The sequence below is a fragment of the Dermacentor variabilis genome, chromosome 2, assembly GCF_050947875.1.
Source record: "Dermacentor variabilis isolate Ectoservices chromosome 2, ASM5094787v1, whole genome shotgun sequence".
Lineage (NCBI taxonomy): Eukaryota > Metazoa > Arthropoda > Arachnida > Ixodida > Ixodidae > Dermacentor > Dermacentor variabilis.
The window spans coordinates 220,674,315-220,694,993 of NC_134569.1; the positions used below are offsets into that span (position 1 = coordinate 220,674,315).

The following is a 20,679-nucleotide window of genomic DNA, read 5'->3' on the forward strand; positions in this document are numbered from 1 at the left end:
GGGAAGGAGAGCGCCGAGTTTCCTACCGGCTATCAGTGGCGAGACGTCGCGGTGAAAATGGAGGTGGGGCGGCGTATTGTGGCGCGTAGCTGGGCGTGTCAAAACTGGTACGCTCAGTTGGGGTGCGGCGGCGACAGAAGCGCGCAACATGACCAGAAATGCCGCAGGCGAAGCAGATAGGCCGGTTGTCTTGAGTGCGCCATGTCTCGGTGGCACGCAAAAACTGTGGGGACGGTTGGGCAACTGGAAATGAAGCCGGACGCATGGGCGATGAAAAGGAAGCTGTCTGTGCAGGTGGCCGCGCAACCACGGCTGCATAACTGAGTGGCAGCGACGTAGGGTGAGTGGCAAAGGTGGTATGGGCCAGCGGCACACTCACAGGATTGGGTAGGGGTGTTGTAGGAGCTGCAGGAAGCGCTTCAGATATCTGAGTTAGGATGGCTTGCTGCAGCGTTGGAGGCAAAGCTGCCGTAGGTGCGTCGCTGTGAGGGAGCAGCGAGAGCTGCCTGGCCACCTCTTCACGAATAAAATCTTTAATATGCTGCGAGATAGTCGAGTTGGTTATTGCGGTAGAAACCGCGATGCTCGAGACGGAATCGGCGTGCTGTATGTTCTGGCGGGCGATGGAACGTTGGCGGCGCAGCTCGTCGAAGCTCTGGCAGAGGTTAATGAGGACTGATACGCTAGTTCGGCTTTTGGCCAGCAACATCTGGAATGCGCTGTCTTCGATGGCCTTGAGGATGTGTTTAATCTTGTCATCCTCTGACATGCTGGGATTTACCCGCTTGCACAAATCGAGAACATCCTCGATGTAGCTGGGGAATGTCTCTCCAGGCTACTGTGCGCGCTGGCGTAGACGCTGTTCAGCGCGTAGCTTACGCACAGCTGGGCGATCAAAGACATCAGCAAACAGAGTCTTAAACGCGGCCCAGCTCGCAAAGTCTGATTCGTGGTTAAAAAACCAAAGTTTGGCTACGTCGGCTAGGTAGAAAGGCACGTGGGTCAGCTTAGACTCGTCATCCCATCTGTTATGGGCACTTACACGTTCGCACGATGGCACCAGTCTACCACGTCGTGTTCGGCGGTTCCACTGAAAATAGGTGGGTCGCGTTGACGACGGACGCTGGCGCAGATGACAGTGGCAGCCGGGGGTGCAGGCAACGAGGTGGCGGGATCAGGCATTGTGCAGGGCGATCTTATTGGCAGGGTTCGAGTGCGGAGCTCCAGGACGAGGCGAAGGATCTCAGCAACTTCCACCAAATGCGATGAGGTTTATTGTCGTTCACAACGGTGTGGAACGCTAGATAAATCAAAGCACTGCAAGGGCTGTCCGTAGCACGGGGCTCGCTCGCGATCACGGCACGGCCCTTCGTCTTCCTCTTCAGACGGCACATACGCAGGGGCGCGTCTGCTTCTTTACAGCATGCGTACACCAGTGTTGTCTAGAGGTATTACAGTGACGTTTTTAACAGCTGCATATTTTTGTCAAATAGAAAAACAGACGTATCACTAATACAACTCGTGCTTCTATCTTTTATGTGATATGCCTCAGAAATCCCGCTTGCTAACGTATCACCACTCCTACTAAGTATCCGAATCTCTCGCAGTGGTGGCTGGCATCTTCTTGCTAAGCAAACCATATAATGCGCAAGTAAATGCACATTACCTTTGTTAATTATAGACAATTCATGCTCCCGGGCCCGGTTATTGATACATCTAACCGTTTGTCCCAAGTAGGACTTCCTGCGTTCTAGCGGTATCTCATATATAACGCCCGTCGCAAATTTCACGTACAGTTTAGTGTGGTTTTTCTGGCATGCGGATTTTTTGTCAACGCTGCTTAAGCGCTGACACAGTAAAGCCAACTTGTGTGGCGCCGAGAAAACAACTGGCACCCAAACCTAGTAGCGACTTTCTTCAAGTTGTGGGAAAGCATGTGGACTTATGGTACCACTGCGAATGTGCATCCCCTTTGGGCAGGGCTACGCATATGCTTTTTTTCTCTTGACCTTCTGGGGCAATGTTTTTGACACCAGCCCTGCGACCAAGCTCGGATAGCCGGCTGTGTGTTGCCTTGCCAAATGCTCATCAAAACTAGCCTGCATCGCCTGAAGACACGATTTCATGAGAACAGATTCAATGCAAAGAGTGGCTCTTGCTTTTTTAACTAACTTTGAGTGTGCTGAATCGTACCGAATGTACCGAATCGCATGCCAAGCACTGCCCTTTTAAGGATATCATCGAACCACTATGAAGCACATACTTGTCTACACGGATACACGTGTCGAAAGCACATCTTATATTGGATTTCTTTGGTGAGAGACCCACCAAAGCTGGATTGCAAAAAGGCTGTGCAGATCCCACGCACTGCGCAAACAGATGTTAAGCGAAGAATTTTGCAGTTACTTGGATATCAAGCATTGTTTGACGGTTCGAAAATCGTTACCAGCTGAACCAGCGTGTTTTTCAAATCGGGAGGATGTGTGACGCGAGCGTACGTTTGTGTGACGGGAGCAGGAAGGTGACTACGTTGACAGCAATCATGGCCGTAATGGCATGAGTTCTGGTGCCACCGTTCGACGTGTTTTTATACATGCAGATTATTGAATTCCGCATAAGCACGCAATGGGCCTTAAGGAGAGAAACCCAGAATGTAACGTGATTTGCGACTGAGTGTCATACAGTGTCACGTATGTTTGTTTATTTCATGCGGTCTACGCTGAAATGACCATTGGAATATGTACTCCGAAAAAAAAAGAAAGGTAAAAATATCAATAACTAGGGTGAATATGTTGTCGGCACTAGTTCGTAGAGTTTCTACATAGCGTTAGCTGCTAGAATAAAGCACTAGTGAATGTGCGCCGATCTCATAGATTGCGCATTCTAACACAACGCCACGAAGCGCGAGGCGTCACGAGGAAATAAGACGACAAAACCTACGGGATGCACATGCCAAATGTTTCGAGCAGCTTGATTACTTGGAAACGAGAGAAGCATGCATGTGCCACTGTACAAATGTGTTTAGATAGCCTGTGATATAACGTATCCTTTCTAAAACGTTATCACGGCGTAATGGCTAGAGCACCAGTCTGCGGTGTTCGACGGCTTCGGGCAAGCAAACACCTTTTTTTAAACTTTGGTTTAAGAAAGAGACTGCAATCTATCTATTCAAATACCGACCGTGAACCTACATGTACGTTTCCTCATCCAGCAATGGCTTTTGCTAGAGCCAAAATTCAATTTCGATACCGTATTGTACTAATCTGTCTTGTACAACTACTTTCTACACACCTTTTGGTTTCGGTGGAGTGGAGGCTACGAATAAATAACGAAGTATGTATAATAGCTTCACTTATAATTCATTCATTATTGCTTTCTTATTGCAGATTGTGAGCTATGGGTGAAAAAAGAGAAGTATACTCCAAGTGAAAGCAGCAGTATCAGTGCCGACAACAGAAAGAAATGCATTCGTCAATTTAGAGAGTTGTGTTCGGTTGGTAACAGAATATATTCTAAAAGTGCTTGTGAAAACTAGCAAAATTTATAAAGGGACGCCGCGGTCTAGTCGATGATTTATTTTTGGCATGCCGAATAGAGCCTGGTTCTACTAATAAAAGGCAATTACTGATTTCGAGTGTATGCTTGTACTTATTGGTTCATAAAGTGAAGTGTCTTCGAAAGTAGAGAAGTTCTGAGATTCTAGAAGCTAGATAGGTGTCCAATGTATGTAGAATTTCTTGAGAAAACGAATGTTCTGTTTGCGTGCACCAGTGCGCAATTTCCAGCATTCCTCGCTCCAGCACAACCTTCGTGTGGCTGAAGCGACCTCGGCAACCTCTCGTTAGGTGACTGAGAACTCCGAATCTAAGGTTTAAACAGTAGTGCAAGTTTCATAATGTCATTATGAACTGCATTAAAGCGAGCCTTCTACTCACAAAAGTTGTTTTAAGAACCAAACAGCACCAATGGAGAGCGAGACCACAGTTCGGTTCCAACGTCTCAGCGGCAGCAATTTATTTCATCAAGGTAAGAAATGTCATTCGTAGTATAGTTTATTAAGTTTCTCCTCCACAATACCAGGAACTCGTAGAAGGTTATGCAAGGTGAACTTCTAACTAATGCATTGAAATGCTTTCGGAGAATTGGCCTCAAGCATTGCTTAGCTTCAGTACAGTGATTACGCACCGACGTGCACACCACCCATCTAGATCTCCGTAGCGAAACGCGTCTAGCTCCACTAAGGTACAAATGAGTTCGTTGGGAAAGTAATGTGCTTAATATAAGTCGCATGAGAACCACACTTGCGAAAAAACAGTCTTATGTATGTGTCCTGTGCTTTCAGGTACCATAGATAGGGCGTAATACATTGTTAAAAAGGAAGCCGTTCACTGACCAAAGCTAAATACCAATAAAATGACGTATCGTGCTCCGCACGGATCCCTTGTTCATAGTGGAATGTCGGCTAAGTACAATGTTCTTCAAAAGCATTGAGCACATGACGCAAAGTTCAGGAGTACGCGTGGTTTAGAGCGTCAGGTGATCTAGTTATTGCGTTATTTGTCGTTTGAGCTATTAGTGACTCGATATTGAGCCTCATTGTCAGGTTCTACTCTGTGATCACGGTGCGCGCGTTGTCTCACTTTATCTCGTGACCCATCCTCTCGGCATGCTCAGAAAGGGCACTGGCCACTGCGTGATCTTTGGTGGCATTATTCTTGTACTCCCTGGGACGTCTGAGAAATTTCCTCCTTCTCCATTATACACCGATTCGAAATCGGCGCCTGGAATCGTGTATACCACGCCAGGAAAACGTGCCCGTGGTAATGGACCCTTGGAAACGTGAAACGGTTTCAAAGCATGAAAAAGAAAAATAGACACTACGCCCGAGTTGCCAACATTGTAGTAGCTGAGGTGTGATTCCGCAAAAAGACATGAATACAAATACACCAAGGTTATGCAGACACCACAGCAGCAAGTTCAGAACTAAAATTGATGCTTTCAGATGGCGCGCCACCTCTGCTGCCATGTTCGCAATAGGGGGTCAGAAAATTTGGTTGGTGGAGTTCATATTGGTTTTTTCTTTATTTCTTTTTTAGCCTAGGTAGGACATTAGGCGTATAATAGGAAGAGCTTGGTGTCGGAACCCACCGCACCGTTCCAAAAGGGACGCTCATCACATCCATCCATCCATCAATCCATCCATCTATGACCACCACTGCTGCTTAGAGCTCGCGTCTGTTTTTGATTGGCTACTTTTTTAGCCTTTCAATAATAATTGAGCAGTTTTCTTTCCTTTTGTCGCTCTCTTTTCGTGTGCGCGGGTGTGGTTCATGTAAATTTGGTTTTGCAGGACATTCGGAGCGTCCTCTCGCGCGACGTGCTTCAGCATGTGCAACGGGGTGGGACCTTAAGTCACTGTAGCCTTTAAATTTTAGCTTGGAAGTGGCAAGACTAATAGCTATTTGTGTTTTTACAGTGTCTGTTTTGGTAGGAAAGTGAGAGCACTGCCGCGTCGTTGAAAACGTGCGAAAACGTGTCATACTTTAAGTCTCTGCGGCAATAATTGCTTTTAAAGCAATGGTTAGAATTTGCGACATTTTAAGGATTTACATGCTGTGCGTGTCGGTTTTTGCTTGAAGGCACGTGCTCTTCATTATTATAGTGTTGTAGAATAATAGCATTTGCATTAGTAAAAGCCGTGTAATACATAGCAAGAAAGCCAGGAATTAAGGCAGGGTGCGGGGGTCCCTCCAGACAGATGAGTGGACGAATGAGAATGGAGAGGGAGTCGAGTCAATCGGTAAACACTATGATGCCGATGCTAGGCTGAAGAAAATGGAGGCTTTCCAGGAAGAGCTTGTTAAACAGGTTGAATTGTTCAAAAATGAGCTAAATAGGGAGCGTGATACACGCAATGTAGTGGAAGAAAGACTTGAAGCCACCGAGGAAAAGCTGAACCGGGCCGTCATTTCGAACGAGAATGGTCGGGACAATGAAGCGCAGCCCACCAACGTGACGAGGGTGTGCCAACAAAGTACCTAGAATACGTGCAACGTGGCGAGGGGTTAGCTGGAAAGAGCGGCACCTAGCTTGAGGCCGCCACGCGAAAAAAAAGCAGAAGCGCAGGGGTCAATGCCCTTTGTCAAGTCCGAATCACGCGGAAAAGGACAAAGGAAAGTAGGGAGAGGCAGTAGAGGGTAAAATGGTGATTGTCGCCCGCCACTCAAACCTTACTAGATGCTCGGATGCAATTGTGGAGAGAGTGAAAGGCGATGAAAGAGTGGCGGTAGGGATGTTTCCAGGGCGGACACTGGGTTCTGTCATGGAGCGAGCACAATAAAAGTTCGCGGAAAACGCTCACGTGCACAACCTTGTCATAGTAGCAGGTGGGCTAAATGACGTCCTAAACAGGAAAGGCACAGGACTAGTCGAGCGCTTGGTGAAGGGCGTGCACGACTTCCGCGAGGTGCAGATCATGATGTGTAGGGTGCCGCAGGTGCCGGTACGCGACAGTCGCGAACAAAGAGCCGTAGTGGCTGCTAATGTAGCGATATGTAAAATGAGCCGAGAGAAAGGCTTCGAGGTTTTCGAAGTAAACAGGGAAGTGAGAAGCTGTGGTGGTTTTCGACGAGACGGGGACCCACTTCAATTACAGGCTTGCACGAGAAGTGGGCTGGCGTCTTGCTGGTTGCGCTGTTGCTTTTTAGGAGGCCCACAGGCGCTCAGAAGGCCAGAGTAGGTAGTGCTGAAGATGGTCCCCTAAGGGAACCTCGGAATAGCATCGCACGAGCATAGTTCACGATTCAGATAATAGTTTGTCCAAATCTATTACAAAAGGATTTGGCATTCAGGGATTATGACAATACACAAACAGCTCTTACAAGCATGCTTCATGATACAGGAATGTCAAGCAGTAATCCGAAGCAAGAAACAACATCACAAGATGAAAATGACATAAAAATAAATCACATATCACTGTCAAGTGACTTAAGAAATGACGGTTCTCGATAATTTAGCGACTCTTCGCTGTAGTTGGTTCGTGTTTTCGGACCGTACCATGTTTCATTATGACATTTACGGTGATCGTTAGTATTTCTTGTGAGGTTAGCTATTAGCTGATTCAGCTTGTGGCCTTGTTGTCTGCTTTCCATTGTTACGGGAAGGAAGAAGCGTGCATCTATTTATAGATGGCTTTTAACGGCTGAGGAAACAAGCGTAGAGCAGCGGTAATACTACACTCTTCTTCATCGTTTCCAAGGCCACCCTCATCGTCCTCTTCTTCCCACATTACCGACTGTGACATCACCCCCATCGGAAAAAGCACCTTATTGGTGCGGCTCATCGGCCGTAGAAGGGTAAGGTTTGAGACAGGTGACGTGGATGATGTCAGAGAGAGATGAAGGCACCGTGCCATTCAGCGGAGACACTTCATATGTAACAGGGGTCACCTGGCGAAGGACGGGGTAAGGGTCATAATATCGCGAGAGGAATTTCTCCGAAAGACCGACACGCCGAGTTGAATACCAACTAGCACAAGAGTACTTGGTTCGTAATGGACGGGATGATGGCGCTGGTCGTAACGGCACTTCTGGCGTGTCTGTGAAGCAGAGAGACGAATGCAGGCAATCTGGCGTGTTTGGGTCGCTGTGGCTATTTCATACCGAGTGTACTCGGTCGGCGAGTCGAGTGTGGTCGAAAGGAGAGTCTCTAAAGGTAGAGTCGGCTCACAGCCGAAGAGGAGATAGAAGGGTGAGTAGCCAGCTGTGTCGTGGCGCGAGGAATTGTAGACGAACGTGACAAATGGTAGAGCAATGTCCCAGTTGCGATGATCGGACGAAACATACATTGCTAGCATATCAGTTAATGTGCGGTTCAGGCGTTCGGTAAGACAGTTATTTTTAGGATGGTAAGCGGCAGTAAGTTTGTGTTTAGTAGCACATGATCGAAGTATAGTCGTCTATGAGTTTGGAAAGAAAATATCTGCCTCGATCGGTGAGAAGTTGACGAGGTGCGCCGTGGTGCAAGATAACGTCGGGAAGCAAGGAATCAGCGACGTCTGTAGCGCAGCTTGTCGGTAAGCCTCTAGTAATGGCATAGCGAGTTGTATAGTCCGTAGCGACAGCAATCCACCTATTTCCGTCATTTGTAATAGGGAATGGTCCGAGAAGATCAACGCCAACGCGAAAAAAGGGTCCGCCGGTATATCCAAAGCTGCAGCAGTCCGGCAGGAGGCACAGCTGGTCTTTTGCGACTCACACGCGGCAAAAAAGCTTGACTCACACGACTCACACGCGGCAACATAGCGCCGGATGGAGCGGTTGAGACGGGGCCAGAAAAAGTTGCCGAATTTGGTCATAGGTTCGCGTGACGCCAAGGTGTCCAGCGGTGGCAACATCGTGAAGTTGCTGCAGTACAATCTGTCGCAGATGAGACGGAATGACGGTTAGGAGCTCGGGCCCGTCGGGGTTCATGTTGCGGCGATACAGGATGCCATTTTGCAGTTCGAACATGTGAAGGGATAGGTCCGATGGATCAGAAAGCAGGCGTTCGATAATGGGGCGTAACGACTCATCGCGCCGCTGTTCAGTGCCAGTGTCTTGCAAGGCAGAGAGCGAGAGAATGCAGATCGGTGCGACATCCACTAAACCGTCCTGTACATCGACGGGATGACGAGACAGGCAGTCGGCAGCCTGATGTAGAAGACCCGATTTGCACACCACATTGTATGTGTATTCCTGCAGCCATAGGGCCCAGCGACCAAGGCGTCCTGTGGGATCCTTGAGGGAGGAAAGCCAACAAAGGGCGTGGTGGTCGGTTGTAACTGTAAATGGTCGACCATATATGTAGGGTCCGAAATTGCCCACCTCCCAAATGAGGGCCAGACACTCGTACTCAGTAATCGAGTAATTCCGCTCTGCGGGAGTGAGGAGGCGGCTGGCGTAGACGATGACGCGGTCGTGGCCACATTGGCGTTCAGCTAAAACTGAGCCAACACCGTAGCCACTGGCGCCAGTGCGCATTTCTGTCGGAGCGGAGGCGTCAAAATGGGCGAGAACAGGAGGTGTGGTGAGCAGCGTAATGGAATGCGAGAAAGCAGACGCTTGTTCAGAGCCCCAACAGAAAGGAACGTCTTTCTTGAGGTCAGTCAGGGGGCAAGCAACATGGGCGAAATTTTCCACAAACCTGCAGAAGTACCAGCAAAGGCCAATAAAGCTGCGAACATCTTTAGCACAAGTTCTGTACAGCATTAACTTTAGCGGGGTTGGGACGAATGCCTGACGAATCGACGAAGTGTCCGAACATGGTTATTTGGCGGTGACCGAAGTGGCAATCGAATGAGTTGAGCTGCAAGCCAGCGGTGCGAAAAACAAAGAACAGATAAAAGTCTTTCAAGATGAGTCGCAAAAGTTGAAGAGAATACGACGACGTCATCCAAGTAGCACAAACAGATGGACCATTTCAAACCACGCAAGAGCATGTCCATCATCCGTTCAAAGGTCGCCGGAGCATTGCACAAGAGAAAAGGCATTACCAGGAACTGATATAGGCCGTCTGGTGTGACGAATGCGGTCTATTCGCGCTCCATTTCATCCACAATTTGCCAATATCGAGAGCGAAGGTCTATAGATGAAAAATAAGTGGCACTGTGGAGACAATCCAGAGCATCGTCAATGCGGGGATGTGGATATACATCTTTCTTGGTGATCGCGTTTAGATGACGATAGTCAACGCAGAATCACCAGCTCCTACCCTTCTTTTTGACGAGAACAGCAGGGGACGCCCAAGGGCTGGAAGAGTGTTCAATTATCCCTTTGGCAAGCATCTTGTCTACCTCGCTCTGGATAACTTGTCGCTCAGAAGGCGACACCCGGTATGGGCGTCGGTGAACAGGTGCTGCATCGCCGGTATTTATACGATGCTTCACGACCTTAGTTTGACACAAAGGGCGATATTTCAGGTCGAAAATTTCGGAGTAGGACTCGAGGAGGCAACGGAGCTCTGCGGCTTGTTGGGTTGAGAGGTCCGGTGCAATCATCTTTGTAAAGTCGTCGGTCGGGGCTGATGCAGAAGGCGCAGAATGAGCATTGGTCGAAGGCGGCGCAAAAGATACAGCGAAAATGTGCACTCGTGCGTTGGTGACAATGTGGCAAGAGACGTGCCTCGAGGAAGTACTTGTGGGCGCTATCCGAAATTTAGGATGGGAAGACATGTCTGATTGTCCGCAACAGAAAAGATGGCGTGCGGGAGGAGACACTGTGAGAAAGCAGGACATGTCGCGGGAGTAAGGACAGGCTATGACAGAGATGCAGGTTGCTGCAAAAGATGGCAGGTGCATAAAATCCGCAGAACAAAGCTGAGTTGGAGCTTGACCAGGAAGGTCAACGGGAACAGGTAGGGGTAGTTCAAGTTGTACAACACCTGTGGAACAGTCAATCAGAGGAGAATGGGCGGTCAAAAAGTCCAGTCCGAGGATCACATTGTGAGGGCAACGTTCGAGCACACTAGACAAAACGGACGTGTGGCGACCGGCGACACTGACACGAGCAGTACACATTCCAAGCACAGCCGGAGTTCCACCGTCGGCGACCTGGAGAAGTTGAGTCGGAGGAGGAGTCAGTATTTCTTCAAGTGCGTTCGAAGCTCGGCACTCATGATGGGAATTTGAGCTCCAGTGTCGATGGGTGCTGTAACGGGCAAACCATCCACGTCCACGTCCAGAAGGTTCCGATTAGTAGGCAAGGTCAGCAGAGGAACTTCAGGCCGGGGTTTTAGAGCAGCGTCATCTCCAGGAGCTGCCCCAGTTAGTTTGCCGTCGGAGAGTGGCGACGGTAAGCTGGGGATGGAGAGCGACGCAGCTGGGGCGAATGGGAGCGGCTACTATGTGGTGATGGCGAGCGGCTGGTCGCGGTGGCTCGAGCGTTGTCAGGAGCGTCTTCAACCTGCGTGGAGCGTGATGGCGGGCCAGGATTCAGTGGGGAGCGGCGGTAGGCGGGAAAGCTTGGTCGAGAGTGGGCTGGCCAGGAACTTCGACAGTGGCGAGAGATGTGGCCCACACGTGCGCAGTAAAAACAGATGGTTCTATCGTCATGTGTGCGCCATTCGGCCCGGTTGCGATAGCTTGGATATGGACCGTGTTGGCTCCGGTGAACAGGGGCATAGGCAGCAGACTAAGGAAAGTCAGGACGGCTGGTGGAGCAGATAGACGGAAGAGCTACATTGGCAAGTTCTTGGTGAATTACCGACTGAATGAGAGACACAAGCGGCCGGGAATCGTCAAAGCACTGCGTCACTGGCGTGGGAGGATACGCTGCTTCGATTTCTCGCCGAACGATACGCACGACATTGTCGCAGGAGGTGGGCTCACGTGGTGCACAAATGTCTTCGCACGTCGATGTAGCTGCGTTATTAGGTGGACGCGTAAACTGTTGAACTATGCGGCGACTCTTCGCGTTTTCAAAGCGGCGACATTCGTTAATGATCTCATTGACCGTTGTTATGTTCTTCTATACAAGCAGGTTGAACGCGTCGTCCGCGACGCCTTAAACGTGCCTGACCTGGTCTGCCTCTGCCATATTGTTATCCACTTTGCGGCAAAGGGCGAAAACGTCCTGCATATGCACAACGTAAGATTCAGTGTACATCTGTACACGGGTCCCAAGGTCCTTCTTCGCAGCACGTTGGCGGCCGACGGGCTTGCCGAAAAATCTCTAAGCTTCTGTTTGCACTGGTCCCAACTCGTAATCACTTCTTCGTGTGTTTCGAACCAGACCCGTGCTGTTTTCTTGTGGTAGAATATTATATTGGCCAGCATAAGCGTGGTATCCCACCTGTTGTGTGCGCTGACCCGTTCGTAATTCTGCAACAAGTCATCGACGTCAACGTTGTCGATCCCAGAAAACATGCCAGGGTCGCGAGGCTCGGCCAGGATGACCGTCGGTGGCAATGACGGGGCCGTGGTTGAACTCTCTCCTTCGGATGACATGGCGGCCAGGTTAAGTCCGCTGCGGAGCTCCGTCTTGCGCAAGTGATCACCCCGCAAGCCCACCAATGATGTTACGGGAAGGAAGAAGCCTGCGTCTATTTACAGATGGCTTGTAATGGCTGAGCAACAAGCGTAGAGCTGCGATAATGATGATGATGATGATGGCCTCATGTTATGGCTCATACCCACACTGGGGGATTGGCCAAGAATTGGGTGCTGAAACGTTCACTTATTCTTTTGAAGTGCCACTTATTCGATGAGAAAAAAAAATTTAACGAAAGAGAGAAGAAAACATACAAAGACAAACAAAATATAAGACAAAGTTAAAAAGTTATTCGTTTTGTTGACTGGATGTAACTGCAAACGGCATCAAAAACGTCCCTGTGGCTGCCCCCTATAACTGACGCACCGAAAGATAGTATAATTTCTGTTGATAACATTAACCCTAATTTTGCGAACGGAAGTTCTAGATGTCTTTTTCTTAACACTTTGTATCGTCGACATACCAAAAAATAATGATCTAGTGATTCTGTTTCTTGGCAGTATGGACACAGAGGTGATAGCGTCAGACCAGTCCTGTGTAACTATAGGTTTAATGGAGGGACACGGCAGCGTAATCTCGTGATTGCTACTTCTGATTGTCTTGATGGACACCACTGGATTTTCCACGGAAATTTGAGGTGCTGATATTCTGTCCATGTTGTTATTGATTCAATGATATCTCTATGAAATGAATATTTTCTATATCTGATTGCTGTTATGTGAGCCACCAAAGGAAGAACGGGCATTACAGGTCCACTCAGGGATGCTCGCGCTAATGCGTCTGCCATTTCATTTGAATGTAAGCCACAATGTCCAGGTACCCATAATAGTTTTAGAGAAGTCAACTGTGGAGGAACTAATGTTAGAAACGTCTTTAGTGGTGGCGAATTGGGTGAAGCCGTAAGCGAAGTACAGACCGAAAGGGAATCTGTCATAATAACCGCACTTATTGAGTTCGACGGGAGTTTCCGAAGCGCTAAAAGAATTGCTAAAAGCTCGGCTTCAAAGACAGGTGTGAAGTCTGGCAGTCTCAAGGAGAATGACCAGCTAAGCGGAAGCGAGAAGATGCCTACGCCCGCCTTTTCGTTGTTCACTGAAGCGTCTGTAGCTATTATGTTATTTGTTTGCACGTGTGCTAGGTAATCTTGCAACAGGTTATTTAAAAAAGTGGCAGATTGAAACTTGGAGTTGGGGGGGAAAATGTCATCAAAATCTATCTTAATATTCTGATGTGATTCGGTTGACGGAATTACCTCTCGAATGTTCACATTCAGGCTATCTAATTGTTTTTGAACAAATATGATCTGTGGAGTCTGAAATCGGGGCCAGTGAGCAAGGAAGAAGGAATTTGGATCATTAATTAATGCGTATTCAGATCGTCTAAGCTGCAAGCTGTAAAATTTCAGAAATGTTTGAACCGTTAAGATGCGAAATCTGCAGGGCAATGTTGGAAGGCGTGCTTCTTGGTAGGTAACAATAATAGCCACAAACCTGGGGAGTCCCAGACACAGGCGTAGGGCCTCACGCTCCAAAAGAACCAGAGGCTTTATTTTATAAGCAGGGCCGCCTGAGAACAAGACACACCCAAATTCCAATATGGGGCGCATATACATTTTATAAATCATCAACAGTGAATCCCTACGTAGTCCATATTTTCGGTTACTCATTCTGCGCAGAATACCTAAAGCACATTGTGCCTTACCCGCTACACTCTCTATGTGCGGACTCCAGTTTAGTTTGCCATTATATGTGATTCCCAAATATTTTAGAGACTCAACCTGTGGGATGGCTTCTTGCTTATAAGTTAGAGAAATTGAAACCGGGTCCATGACGGAGAACACTAAAAGGGCGCTTTTGCTTAAATTTAAGGACATACAAATTGTCTGAAGCCATACCTCTAGCATGCTCATGTATCTTTGTAATTTTTGGTATAATGTGTTAATGTCAGTGTCGGCAGAAAAGAATGCAATGTCATCTGCATACACGTAAACGTGCACGTCCTGACAAGTTGGGATAGAGCTCATTAATATATTAAATAATATTGGGGATAGGACAGATCCTTGGGGAACCCCGCGAGTTTGTCTGAATTTAGACGAAGAACATCCGTCCTTGAAGCAATAAAATTCTCTTGATCGCAAAAATTCTGCCACCCACGCGGTTATATAATTGGGGAAATTACGACGCTGCAGAATATCCAGTAGAATTGGATGTTCGACGCTGTCATAAGCTTTAGCTATGTCTAATTTCATCAAAGCAGAATATTCTCTCCTTTTCCGGGCAAGTTGGATGCGGCTCTCTAAATCAGCATGGACACACCATATTGAGCAATTAGCTCTAAAGCCTATTTGATTTGGACTTAATATTAAATTATCTGTCATCCAGACAGTAATTCGGCAGTGTAATACCCTCTCTATGAGTTTGACCATATTAGAAGTAAGAGCAATAGGTCTGATATTTTCTGTTATAACCTAGTCCTTGTTTTTTAGGTATCGGGATTACTTTTGCTACTTTCCAATCGTAAGGTATCCAGGCTTTGTGTAAGGAATAGTTTATAATGTTTAGAAGATCTCCAGGAGATAGATCAAATAAAATTTTTATCATGTGAACGGTAATTCCATCAGGACCAGGGGCTGACAAAGGTAAGTTTCGAATCACTTGAGATAATTCAGGCAATGTAACTTCAGTGTACACTAAGGATGGGGCAACTTTTTGCAAATTATACGACATCGATGACGAGAATCTACTCTCCAAGCCTTTAGCAAGGAGTTCAAGAGATTTTCTCATTTCATCGGGAGACAGATTGACATAATCAATATTAGCTGGCGATGGCAGAATTTTCCGATATCTCATATATCTAAACAACGGTTTTTTGTTTTTAGATTTGGAAAGGAAATCATAGTGTTTCCTATCATAATCCTCTTTGGCTTTAGCAACTGTATGTTTAAAGACAGCAGCATGAAACTTGTAATCAGACCAATTTTTGGGGCACTGGTTGTAGAGGAGCTGCTTCCAAGCTGCCTGTCGGCGTCGGTGGTCTCGCGTGCAGTCTGTATTCCACCAAGGGTTATAAGATGATTTCTTTGCAGATGTAACACTGAATTCAGCCTTTTTGTATGTTCTTTTAATTACCGCACAAAGTTTCATAGCCTTGGTGTCTTCCTGCTCTTCGGAATGAGAAGCCAAATGTACCTTAAGATCGGATTTAAATTTATTATAATCTACAAATACGCGTACCTGGGAGCACGATGGCCTAATCGGGCAAGCAATTTCAACCATTATTGGTAAGTGGTCACTGTTGGTTGCACAGTCCAAGGCTGTCCAGGATGAGTTAGTGAAGGACGAACTTACGAAACTTAAATCCAATGCGGAGCGGGACTGTTTACAAATATATGTAGGAATTCTAGAGTTCAGGCAAGTCAGATTATTATCTATTGTCCAATCCCACAAGCGTTTTCCACATTGGTCAGTCCGAAAGCCCCAGCCCGTGTGATGTGAGTTGAAATCTCCAACCAGAATTTTGTCCTTACACCATGAAGTCACTGCAGAATTCAAACATCGAGTGTTCTGTACACCCGCCGGAAAGTATACGTTTACTAACGAGAAAGGTGGACACCCTGGTATAGTTATATCTAATGCGAGAATTTCATTTTCGGGGGACATAAGTTTATATGAAATCTTTGCCTTAAGGCTGATTCTGTTATTGATAAAGAAAGCTAAACCTCCGCCCTTCGATGGACGGTCCAGTCGGAAAGATCGATAGTTCGTCAATTGAAAACATTGATGTGCTGAAAGCCATGTTTCTTGCAAAGCAATGATATCCGGGGAGAATTTCGAGGATAGATATAATAAATCTGTTGCTGCAGAGTAAATTGATCGGCAATTCCAATGAATAATTTTAAGGAGACCTATGGTTGCGTAAGTATGGACTCAGTAACTGCTTTACCTAAAATGTTTTCCTTTAAGAAATCTTCCTTTGTAAGGCTGTCTTTCTGATACTTTTTTGTCTTTGCCTGAGTTAGAGTCGTAGCTTTTCTAGACAACGGGGACCTACATCGTTTTAATGATCGAGGATCCATGTCCATTTCATCTGCGCCCTCTGTGTTATCGTTGGAGCCTGTGCATTGGGTCTGGTTAGCATCGACTGGTGGGATTACAATTTGGGCATCTTGCGACGTGCAACTGGCGGTTACTTCCTCATTTGAAGTACGTGGACACTCAGTAGTTCGCGAAGTTATACCAACTGCTGTTGTTGTTGCGAATATGTGGGCCATCTGGCTAGTTAGAATTTGTGTCAGGGACTCACAAAGGTTTCCAGCTAGACGCTCCATAGACTTTTCCATTGCCCTTTCGATGGCATTAGCAATAGAAATTGAAAGAGACGCATCCGTCGCTGTCACCTGGCGGGCTGTGACGCCGGCTTATCCTTGTGTCCTAGAATGAATTTCCGCTACGGCTTCTCTACGCGAACAACGTCTTCGTTCAACTATTTCCAGAATTTCAATTTCCCGTGTCTTTGCTGAGCAATTAGAATAATCTGCAGAGTGCGCGTCATTGCAGAGGCAGCATCTTTCTTCCTTGCTTTTGCATTCGCTAGCATTGTGCTCTTCACCACAAATTCGGCATCTGGAAGCAGATCTACATCCTTTTAACGTGTGTCCGTAGCGCCAGCATTTCACACATTGCAGGGGACGAGGGGACAGAGGTTCCACTCTGCAGATTAGAGGCCATGCCTTTATCTCTGAGGGTCGAATTATCCCTGCGAATGTGGCTATGATCGACTCAGTAGGGACCCTGTTTTTCTCGACCACACGTCCACACCGATAAACTGAAATTACACCCGCGGGTGAAAGCATCTCTAATACCTCTGTCGGTGTCATGTTCACGTCGACGCCGCGGACAAGCCCTTTCACACATGCCAAGTGGGGAGGAATAAATGCGCTCACCGGAGTGGCGGCAAACAGCGAACACTTTAACAGGTCTTGTACACAGGACTGGTCTGCCGAAAAGCAGAGGATTCCACCTCTGCCAAACTGGCGGACCTCAGTGATGGTCTGGAACTGGGCCGTCGCCGATCGCAATTCCGCCTGAATCGCTTTCGGATTCTTCATCCGTATGACTGCGTTATTGGTTGGAACTAGAGCCACAGGAACTGATGTGATGCCGTTGCGTAGAAACAGATCCACAGGTAACTCCTGCGGAGGAACAGAAGCGGACCAGGGGAAGGCCCCCGGCCCCGGCGAAGAAAAGGACATCTGCGTGGTTCGACTAGCCAAATAGTGACACTAGAAAAACTGTTGATAAGCGACAAAATAGATTTAAAAAAACAGCCACTCAATCCTTGGCCAATACCGACAGTGAGTGCTTCGTCAGCGAGCAAGTGGAACGCTCGCGGCAGCTGTTCGCTGACCGGGACACTCTTCTTCGTCGTCTCCAAGGCCACCATCATCGTCCTCTTGTTCTCACATTACCGACTGTGACACTATGTATCGCTTAAATAGTAAATCGTTGTAGATGAAATTTATCGAGGTTATTCGAAGGCTGCTAAGAAGTGGTTATGTGTGAGCGAGGCGCAGTGCGTTAGCAATTGCACAAACAGCTTTTCTTGCAATATGAACAGCTTGGTCACGTTATTTGTGGTGCTACTATCTCAGACCTTGTCAGGTGGCAATATTTAATGTGTGATAAATATAGCGAATTTCATATTGGCACTTTGAATATTCGTGGTAAAGGGAAACGTGACCTTGTTAGTATGCCAACACCTTTGTCAACCTTTTTTGAAAATGAAATCGAAGTGATGATTCCGCGTTAGTGGTGTATCAAATATAACTTGAAGACTTTCGGCGCAGGGAGCAAGTTTAATTATGGAAGTACCTATGATGAGGTAACCGTTAATTATTGCGTTTATACTTTGTGCTTGGAATAACACGCCGTTAGTTTTAGTGCCCTTAATGGTTAGCGTACTGAATGATCTCCATTTATGTAGTTTGATAACGACGTGATTGCAGCGTGTTACTAGATTATTAGTATTAGAAGACGTAACAAACAAGCTCTTACCGCCAGTATCAATAATGAACTTAGCGCTTTCATCAATGCTTGGGGTGCCATTAACGTAAAAGTTAAACAATGAGGCATCCTAGAATTGACTTCCATGGCGTCAGAGCTATGAGTGTCGATGATAACCCTCTGGTGGCGATATTGTAGGTACTGGTTTCGTAAATCTAGAAATACTACCTTAAAGCCATAGAGTTCAAATTTCTTTATTAATGTCTCGTGATTATGCTATTGAACACTTTAGAAAAGTCAACGAAAGCCCCTAGGGCTAAAAGCTTGTTTTCGATAGCATTCATTATTAGTTCTTTTTGGGTTAATAGTACCAACTCTGCCGAACGATCCTTGTGAAATCCAAATTTGGAATTTGTCAGTATGTTATTCTTGTCAGAAAACGTTGTCTGTCTATCAGTAAATAACTTTTCTATGGCCTTTGAAAACATGGGAAGTGTACATATCGGTCTGTAGTTCGACCTTTCCTTTTTTAAAGATGACATTCACTATTGCCAACTGCATTGCATTAGGAAATTCGGGTTTTGCAAAGCAGATGTTATAGATGCGCTCAAGGATAGGCACTATAGTATGTATAACATACTTGAATGATCCAATTTGTGTATCATCGCAATCTCAGCATCTGCTGTTACGGAGCATTAGAACCGCGTTTAGAATTTCATCTGCACTGGTTGGTTTCAGGAATGCGCTATCACAATTAGTATCTGTGAGATAATCGAAGCTACGTTAACATTGAGGTTTACCAGAAAAATTTGTGAAAAATCAATTAATATATTTAGCTGGAGATGTTCCCGATCTTGATACACCAGTTATGTCTGAAACACGGTGATAGTTTATGCTTGTCCTTCTGAGTACCATGTTAAGCCTCTTCCAGAGAATGTCGCTACGTTTTACCCCTTCGGTGTTGAAAAGATTGTGAAGGTAATGCTTTTTGGCTTTTCTCAAAGCTGTGGTCACTTTGTTTCTAAATCCCTTAAACATCCGCCAATCATCCAGATTTCTTGTTTGCAAGAAATGCTTGATCAGTACACGTATGCTTGCGTTTGATAAACTTTCACATGCTTTTAGTAATCCAGGGTTTGGTTGATGTTTAGAATGAGACTTTTTGTTTTTAAAATCTTTAGTATAACAAGATTTGGACAGTGTTACACAAGCGGAATAGGCATCATCAGCGTCCGATTGTTCGCAAACAGCTCCCCAATGTCTCTGTAGCAATTCAATCTGAAATTCTGCTAACGTTAATAGGTTTATATATTGAACTGTTATATACTATCAGTTTTTGAAAGGTTTGTTTAGAACACCGGATTGACTAAAACTGAAAATGGGTAAGTCGTCGCTGATTTATACACCGATAGTTCCTGAGACTGTTTTAGGAGCTCTCAAGTTAGCGATTATAATGTCTAACAATGTACCAGAGCCATTTTGTATTCGCGTGGGTGCAGCAATTAGATATTAACAGCCACTTTACTCCAGCAGTAATATGAACTCACGCTGGTTTACTGATTTTTGTAACATGTTAATGTTTATATCGCCGCCTAGCACTATGTTGTATGTACGTATTGTCATTTTCCCAGCTTAAGAGCTCATCCTAGAATTCAAAAAAGGTCGATATCGATGTGCAGCCAGTTGGCGGACGATAGAAAAAGGAGGAAACATTATTTTTAGAGACAACGGTTAAAATTTTGACATCAGCGTTACTTAAACTGTGTGGTTGATAACCGTCACCATCCAATAAATATATCATAAACAGCAGTAGACCACCACCGTTCTTTTCAGAGTGGTTCACATAATAGGTATCATTGCCAGAAAGACTAAGTATGTCGCATTCGTGCTGATACCAGGTTTCAGTAAACATGATGACGTCATATGAAAAACCTGCTTGTTTATCCTGCTTGTTTCTGGCGGACGGGGTATTCAGGTGAAAAAATAGTAAGAGCTTAACCTTAGCGGAACAAATACATGTCACAGCGCAGGGCGCCAGATCAATGTGATACATATCCCTGCCTTATGATGACGGGTCACAACTAGAATACTAAATGCCAATTAATGTATTTTATCTAAATCATCAGGGCAAGTCACACGGAGCATGCTCGAAATGTCAGTTTCCCTCGCGAGTATTTTGTCTACCTTTACCCAACCGTAGCGGATTCGATAAACTTAATTAAATGTCTGGCAGGACGCGCGTCAGCACGCAGAGGGCGTCTCCTACGCAGGGACTGACAAGGAGTACCTGGCAGCCGTTTCGCGAGCCGGGTGGATGGCCCATCGCTGGTCTTGGACTAACGGGCTTCGTAGGGTCTTCTCCCACTCGTTCAAGGTAGAGTCGGGCGCAGCGTTTCTACACTACGAGAGGACGTGTGGAGTGTCGCCGCACGAGGGGCTCGCGGGGTTGGGGTAGGTATTTGTCTGTAACAAGCGTAGCGTTAGCTCCTGCGGCGTGTTTAGTTTGGGACGCGAAGGCGGAAAGAGGCGTCAGGTAAAAGTGCTTAGTGATTTCGTTCTATGTTACTGGGGCGTCCCTGTTCGCCTCCAAATCGTCGAAACGCGGTTGCCCGGGGAGGGGGGGGGGCGGTACGGCACAATCGGTAAGCGTG

General features: G+C 46.6%; 1 long non-coding RNA gene across 1 annotated transcript in view; it reads left to right on the top strand.

The window, feature by feature from the left end:
- LOC142571188 (uncharacterized) overlaps window positions 1-3,629 on the top strand; it is a 58,249-nt gene extending 54,620 nt beyond the window's left edge. The window contains exon 5 of the long non-coding RNA XR_012825791.1: window positions 3,387-3,629. This is a non-coding gene — a long non-coding RNA (uncharacterized LOC142571188). The remainder of the gene's footprint in view (window positions 1-3,386) is intronic.
- The last annotated feature ends 17,050 nt before the right edge of the window (window positions 3,630-20,679 follow it).